Below are 7,634 nucleotides of genomic sequence, written 5' to 3' on the forward strand. Positions count from 1 at the left end.
TATAAGAAGAGATCAGGATGCGCACACACACACACACACACACACACACACAGAGGGATGACCGCGTGAGGACACGGAGAGAAGGCAGCGTCTGCACGTCCAGCAGGGAGCCTTCGGGAGGAACCAGCCTGCCCACCCCCCGATCCTGGCCTCCCGGCCTCCAGCATGCAGGGGGTGAAGGTCTGCTGTTTCAGCCTGAGTCGGGGGTACCTGTTACGGCACCCCCAACTGACTAATTCAGGGGGCAGGGGGTGGTGCGGGCTCCGAAACATTCTTCTGGAATGTGGCCCCATTGGAGGGGCGGCTGAGAGCAGATTCCCCTGGGGTGAACCACCCCCTGGCCTCCAGAGGGGAGCGGCGGCTTTCTCTCCTCATCTTCAGAGAGAGCTTTGCAAAAGTACACGGAGCATGTGTGGGAAGTTCCACTTCATTCCGCAGCTTGCGTAGACCTGCACTGCCAAGTGCATCGTGAGAGATTCTTTATTAAGCGTCCTCAGGAATAGAAGATGAGAACACGGAGTGAACATAACTGCATCAGTCGCCTTCTCCAGGAAGACTTACTGTGGTCCTGTTGACACCAGAATATCCATTTAACACAAAAATATAGACTTCCCAGGGACCCAAGGGTCTTCGTTGTGGCAATGAGCCAGAATGTAATTTTAAAAATGCACTAGGATTATTATTTTGGGGTAAATTTTATGCATGTTTCCCGTATTTGACATTCAGCAGAGTCACAGCTTTAGAAGAGACTGTGGATGCCGACAAAAAGGTGAGATTTAATTCTCAGCTGTAAATCGAAATTGCCCCAACTAGATACTCTTGGCTAATATCACCAATATTTTCTAGGCATGGAGAGTAATCTCTACGAGGCCAGAAAGCAACCTGAAGAGCTCCTATAAATGACGGACAAAAAATATGTATTTACCTTCAAGTAAACTTATACAAAACACACAGCTTTGGTTCTGGGTCTGTTGTTTCTTCAGTCTAACAATGACGAAAGCAAAGCAATTGTTTACACAACAAATGAGGGTATTTGGCCACAGGATTGTGTATAAAAGTGAATAAGGAGATGGGGCGCCTGGGGAGCTCAGTCAGAGTGTCTGACTCTTGATTTCAGCTCAGGTCATGATCTCGCTGTTTCATAAGACTGAGCCCCGCTTCAGGCTCCGCGCTGACGACGTGGAGCCTGCTTGGGATTCTCTCTCTCCTTTTCTCCCTCTGCCCCTTCCCTGCTTGTGCTCTCTCTCTCAAAAGAAATAAACATATATTTTTTTTAACGTTTGTTAAAAAAAAAACAAGGGGTGCCTGGGTGGCTCGGGTGGTAAAGTGTCTGACTCAGTCATGATCTCATAGTCGATAGGTTCGAGCCCCGCGTCGGGCTCGGTGAGGACAGCCAGCTCAGAGCCTGGAGCCTGTCTTTGGGCTCTGCGTCTCCCTCTCTCTCTGACCCTCCCCTAGCTCGCGCTCTGTCGCTTTCAAAAATAAACATTAAAATTTTTAAAATAAATACATAATTAATTAAAAAGCTTTAAAAAAACTTAAAAAAAGAATAAGGAGAGACATCAACATAGAGTTTTCGAAGTTCTGCAGAACAAGGGTGTTGTCTTCCTTCACTGAGTGAACAGTTACCCAGATCTCAGCAGCTGAAAGCAGCACACGTGGTCCGTCTGGTGGCCAGGAGTCTGGACACATCTGGAGCTCAGGGTTTTCCTCCGAGCCCAGGCTTGCGGGCAGGACTCGGCTCCTTGTAGTTGTGGATACCGGGGTCCAGGTTTCCCTGGCTGTCACTGGGGAGCCCGTGGCCGTGGCCAACGCCTGAGAGCCAGTCGCTCCCACACCAGCAGCAGAATGTGCCTTCAGCCACCAGGATGGTGACAGGCCCCCCCTTTGCCATTGTGTTGGCAGGAAGCCAGGGGCAGGTCCCACTTGCACTCAAGAGGACGGGCCCCCTGATACGACTCCCTGGGCATCACCATGATGTCACCGGAACAAGGGGAAGAGAAGCCTAAAGACTGGTGAAAACGTAATACAGCAGAAGGTGAATTCCTGGGGAGCCAGGGGAAATCTAGACAAGGGGGAGTGGCCCATAACAGGACATACTAAGATGGCCTCTGTGAACTAAAGGTGAAGCCAAAGGTCGGAGAGATGGCCACGCTGGGGCAACATGAAGGTGAGGGCACAGCTTGGGGGGAGGGGGCGAGGCCTGGCATGTGCAAGAACTCAAACTCACTTTAGAATTCGTTAATGTATAAAATCGAATGACACACGTATAAGTGACAAGGAAAAAACGACCTTAGCAAAGAGCAAGGGTGACGAGGTGTAAGTCCATGCTGAGGTGGTAGAAATGGAACGCAGAGACGCAAGGTCCAAGCTGAATATTTATTCGGTGAACCTGAGGGAAAACATGGGAAAACGGGAAGTGAAGCCGAGACCAAGGACACAAATCCAAAGCAAACTTTGAAAGTAAAGACGGACCACCATGTGCTGCTTATTTTTGAAATTTAAATAAAATAATGACATAAAAATGGGGCAAAATTTAATTATAAAAACTAAATAGAATAATGTACAGGCATATTGATAAAAACAATTCCAAAGTATAAATAAAGATCACAGTAGCCTCATCATCCTGTCCAGCCCTAATTTTTAAAAGACACTGGGCATCATTTTTAGGCAACTTGCAGTAAAAACAGGAACTTGAGGATTTTATAAGCAGCCAGGTTTTCCTTGACGGGCCACGGTACGAACAGGAGCATCAGCAATAATGACGTGCAGATTGACAACCAGGCTCTTGTCCTTGAAAAGAAAAAGAATTTAAACACAATTTCAGCTATGAATTTATTGGGCAGTAAGCAATTCAAATGCAAACTGAAGTAATTTAGGTCTAAACTAGGACCAAAAATTCGGACTAAAATAACAAATGGCCTTGGAAAACTGTTAAGCATAAACCTCAGTCCACTATTTTAAATGTGGTAAAATATTGGTCAGTAAATCAGATAATTTAAAACAAAAATTTTTTTAGGAAGACCAGGTATTTTTCAGTATGAATATAAGGAACGGTATGAACAATAAAAGGGTAATAAATCTCTCACCTTACAGAAGCCAAAATGTGGTTTCTATCATTAGGTAGGTAAAAACATAAATAATTAAAGAAATAGTTTTGAATTTCTTTTCCAAATCACTGGCCTAGATAAACAAGGAAACAAACAACAAAGACCGAGGGTGGGGGAAACCCAGAAAACAAAACAAAACAAAAAAAGATAAATAAAAACATAGTAAAAGGAAGCAGTAACTCCCTAAAAGACAATCTAATGTTGAGTTTCAAAACCATTTGAAACGGTGTCACCAAAATGCAGAAATCTATTCAGAGTGGAGTATTGAGAACCTTGTCAGCTATGACATAACAAACAGATATAAAGAGTGTAGAACACAAAATAAAAATGCAAGTATCACAAATATAAAGATCCCCAATTTAGCACTGGATGCTACGAGACAGGCTCATGTTGGGGGCCACAGCCAGAATTAACGCTGCAATAGATGATCATAACCCCCTAAGGGTAGAAGATAGACCAGCTACATTTGCTCAACATAATATGACACAATCTCAGAATTTTAAATGTATCCCTTGCATACGCGTGGGTATATTATTTTCCTAAATGACAAGTGTTGTGTAGAATGTCTGTTTTCAAATTTAGCTTTTGACTCTGAAGTTCATATCCAATTTACTAAACTGATTAACCCATTACATCCATACCCACGATCAGCCCTGAATTCTACAGCTAAGCCAAGTAGTCATCAAATTCCGCTCATGATTCACTTCTTTTTTCAAATGAGCAAGATAAAGAATGGATAAAGATAAAGATAAAAATTTGTTTAATGTCTCAGCCAAAGAAAGTTCATCTAGGGTATTAGTCACAGATTCATTTCTCNGACATTCCCCTGAGAATTATACAGAATGGCTGTTAAGAAATTTCCACATAAAGGAAACCGCTAGGTTCTTCTTCCGAAAGACCAGCCAGTCCTCTCCTACACATAGGAGTTTCTCAGGTTATTTACTGAGAAGCGCTTACTGCCTTCGCGGCACCTACGAGACCCACAGAGAAAGCAGTCCTGCAAGACATCTGCTTTCGACCCTGTGCCCACCCTCCCCCGCCCCTTATCCCACACATTTCCATTTCAAGGCTCTGCCTCAGGTCGCACTCAGCCAGCATGTCAGGACTGGCAGACAGCTGCAGGAGGGCGGGGGCACTGAGCATTCGCCCCCCACCCCCGAGCTCCCAAACACCACCCTAAAAATAGCTGGAAGAGAGGCAGTGAAAATTATACTTCCACTTTACCAATTACGCCCCAAGAAAATGAATTTGTAAATACAGATGATATCTAGACTGCTTTTCTCTTGTGGCTTTTATTCCCTGTACAATCCCGGCTCTCCGCCGTGTTTGTTTAGAACCGCAGAAGGATGGATAAACGCGTCTACTCATTGACAAGCTTCAAACACAGGAAGAGAAGCTGTACCCTGAGTAAATAGCTACTTAGATTTATAGAGAGTCTTTGACTTAAATATCAAAGAAAATGTCAACCGTTTAATTGATTGCCTCTCTAACAAGGACGTGTACCACATCCGTGCGGTGTATCCACAGCAGAAGCCCGGTGGTTGATCTGTGCCCTTCCCACTAGAAACCAGGCCCATTACCTTCTTTTATTTCCAGCCTCTGCAAAGAACTCTTCCCCTCCCCCATCCCATATTTAACTTGAGCCCCATCCCCTTCTCCTAGTGTCCGTGCAGGGGTCTGCTGCGCCCACTGGTGCCCTGCATAAACCTTGCCACCGAGCCTCTCCTAGAGAGGAGGCTGAACGACTAAAACTGATACTTAACCTATAACACGTTTCAACAGGACAATACTCCTCAGTCACCATAAAAACCTAACGTGGATCAGGTTGTCCTCTGTGCTATAAATAGCAGTTGCCCGCATCTCCCATTCCTGCACCGGCGGAGAGTCGAGCACCCTCCACCCTGGCACACGCTGCAGCTTCCCCAGGCTCGGTCCAGATCTGCCTCATGTGATTTCACACCGTTGACGCGCAGGGAGTGTACGCTTTGGAGGAGGGTCCCCACCACACGTGGCTGCGATTCCTGCAAGAGACCTCGTTTCCCACGTTCATACTGGTCACTCGGCCTCCTCCCCTTGCCTGCCCTCGGCGATGCCCCCTCGTCACCCGTGTTCTTGCCGGCTCGGTGACCGGCCACCTCCCTTGCCGTGCCCCCTTTCTTCCTAGAACAGTACATACATTCAAGTTGGTTGGTCTCAGGGAGAAAAACATCCCTTTGCCCTGACTCCGTGGGGCACGCTTACACCGAGGGTCGTACCTTGATCTGCACTGATGGAAGAAAATATTTCTCCAATGATTGTCTGTTTCCAATGAATTTTGATGCCTGACGTGGAACCAGAAATGCATCCTTCACCTAACAAATGAGTGCGCAAAGATGGAGACTGTCAGTTACAAACGGTGTTCATGCATCTAGTCTAAAGGTACGATGTAATTCTTAGTATTTGAATCATGTCTACATGAAGCAAAAATAATGAAAAATGAAAAACTCGTTCTCTCAGATTTCCTGCACTCAAAATTCTAAACAATTAACTTGCATGCTTGCATGATTTTTTTTACTGATTTGGTAGAAAATGTAAGTTGCTCAGGTATCGCAGAAAGGCAACCTAAGACATCCGTCTTGATTTCCTTATTCCCTCAGGTGCCGTTCCCTAATAAATATATGCACTCCATAAAGCCAGTGTCATAAATATAGACAGCTGACTCATCGTGCTAACTAACAGAATTTCAGTTGTTTCTCCAAAGAATGTGCAAAGCAATTCAGCTCCAATCCAAGTGGAAAAAAAAATCTCTAAAACTTGTATTTTTAGCCAGCATCTTACTTCGTTATATAAGAATGCGGAGGAAACGTATAGACCCATACCTGGTGTGGGCAACCCCCCAGCGGGCATGCCCTGCGCCTTTCCCTGGGCGCTCTGATCATGCTGCTGCTCCTCAAGGAGTTCCTAAAATATTAGCCGTGATCACTTGATTGACAAACAATTATTGAGAATCTATCTGGTGCAGAGCCCTGTACTTGGTGCCCTGGGACAAATAATAAAATAAGACAGGGCCTCGCTCAAAATGACATCATGCTGCAGTTCTAAAATTGACATGAACCTCATGGTGGATTATGAGGTCATAGGTGGTCTGTAGCCAATTGCGTGGCAGAAGCCCAGAGAGACAGAATAGCCACAGTCTGCGTGGATCAGGTAGAGTATGTGTGCGAGCGTGTGCCCATGTCTGTGTGTGTGCGTGTGCATGTTGCGTGCACACGTGAGGACCGAAAGTCTCTGAAGAAGAAATGATGCAGGGTGCATACACAGCCGGTCCAGGACGTTCACAAAACACCATGATGACGGGCAATGAGTTTACGGGAGATTTTACTTCGGTTCCTAACAGAGGAGTGAGATACAGGATGATATGGAAGCACTTTGATTTCACTGGTGGTGACACATCTGGCCAGGACTGCAGTCCACACACAGGTTTGTGACCCATCTGGCCCTCGGTCCGTGGGGTAAATGCAGCAAAATGAAGACCAGGTCATTTAACCTTGCCCTGATTATTTATCCATCAGAGTACCGTTTTTCTCTATTCTTCACTTCCAGGCTCCAGAATTAAAGACTTGCACCTCACCTCTGTTCTTCCTCTTGAAAGCCAGGCTTTTTGCCAGTGACCTGGATCCCCCATTTTGCGCACGGGGCTTGCAATCAGAGTGGGGCTCCCCCAGTCCTGCTCTTGGGAAGGCCGCCCTCCAGCTGCCGCGTTCCGAGTCCCCGCACATGCTGTGCGTCCTGTGTTGAAACTCAGCTCTTTTGGGGGTAACTCCAAGAGGGGAAACAGAGAAGAGCCACAGAATCTCACCTTCCTACGGGGTCCCCTGCGTGGCTGACTCCCTGCTGACACGTGGGAGGAAAGCACGCCGAATGGGGCTCTCCCGTGGAACGGAAAGGCACCTGCCATGCTCAGAGGACGCCTCTGGAAACCATGGAGTGACTCCCAGTTGTTAGCAGAGCCCACATACATCACGCTTGCTGGCTCGCCTGGACGTCTCTCCACGCACGAAACTGGGTAACAAGAATGTCAGCAGCACAGACTTCACTACAAGTACCTACAACACAGACGTGTGTATTCACAGGATTTGGAAAACATGTCTCCTTTACACGGTCAAGTTCTGTATCAGTCAAACAAACAGAAGATGAGAATAACAAACATGAAGGAAAAGAAGCTATGAAGTAGGAGAAATAGTGATAGTCATTCACTCTAGTAAAATTCAAAATTAAGTCAAGATAATCATTTGGTTTTGTTTTCCCTTAGGGATGCATTTTAATTTTTTATTTTTATTTATTTAAATTCAGTTTAGTTAACATACAGTGTAGTATTCGTTTCAGGAGCAAAACCCAGTGACTCATCACTTACATACGACACCCAGTGCTCATCCCAGCAAGTGCCTCCTGCGTGCCCATCCCCCACGCCCCCACCTCCCCTCCAGCAACCCTCAGCTGCTTCTCTGTATTGCAGAGTCTCTTCTGGTTTGCCTCCCTCTCTGC

At 46.2% G+C, this 7,634-nt stretch overlaps 1 long non-coding RNA gene across 1 annotated transcript; it reads right to left on the reverse strand.

Moving 5' to 3' along the window:
* Positions 1-2,574: 2,574 nt before the first annotated feature.
* On the reverse strand, positions 2,575-6,121 carry LOC144226944 (uncharacterized). Its single transcript, XR_013333794.1, has 3 exons — positions 5,969-6,121; positions 5,366-5,461; positions 2,575-2,793 (listed from the first exon to the last, which is right to left on the reverse strand). It is a non-coding gene; the product is annotated as an uncharacterized LOC144226944 (long non-coding RNA).
* Positions 6,122-7,634: the final 1,513 nt, after the last annotated feature.

The sequence above is a fragment of the Crocuta crocuta genome, unplaced genomic scaffold, assembly GCF_008692635.1.
Source record: "Crocuta crocuta isolate KB4526 unplaced genomic scaffold, BGI_CrCroc_1.0 scaffold32, whole genome shotgun sequence".
NCBI lineage: Eukaryota > Metazoa > Chordata > Mammalia > Carnivora > Hyaenidae > Crocuta > Crocuta crocuta.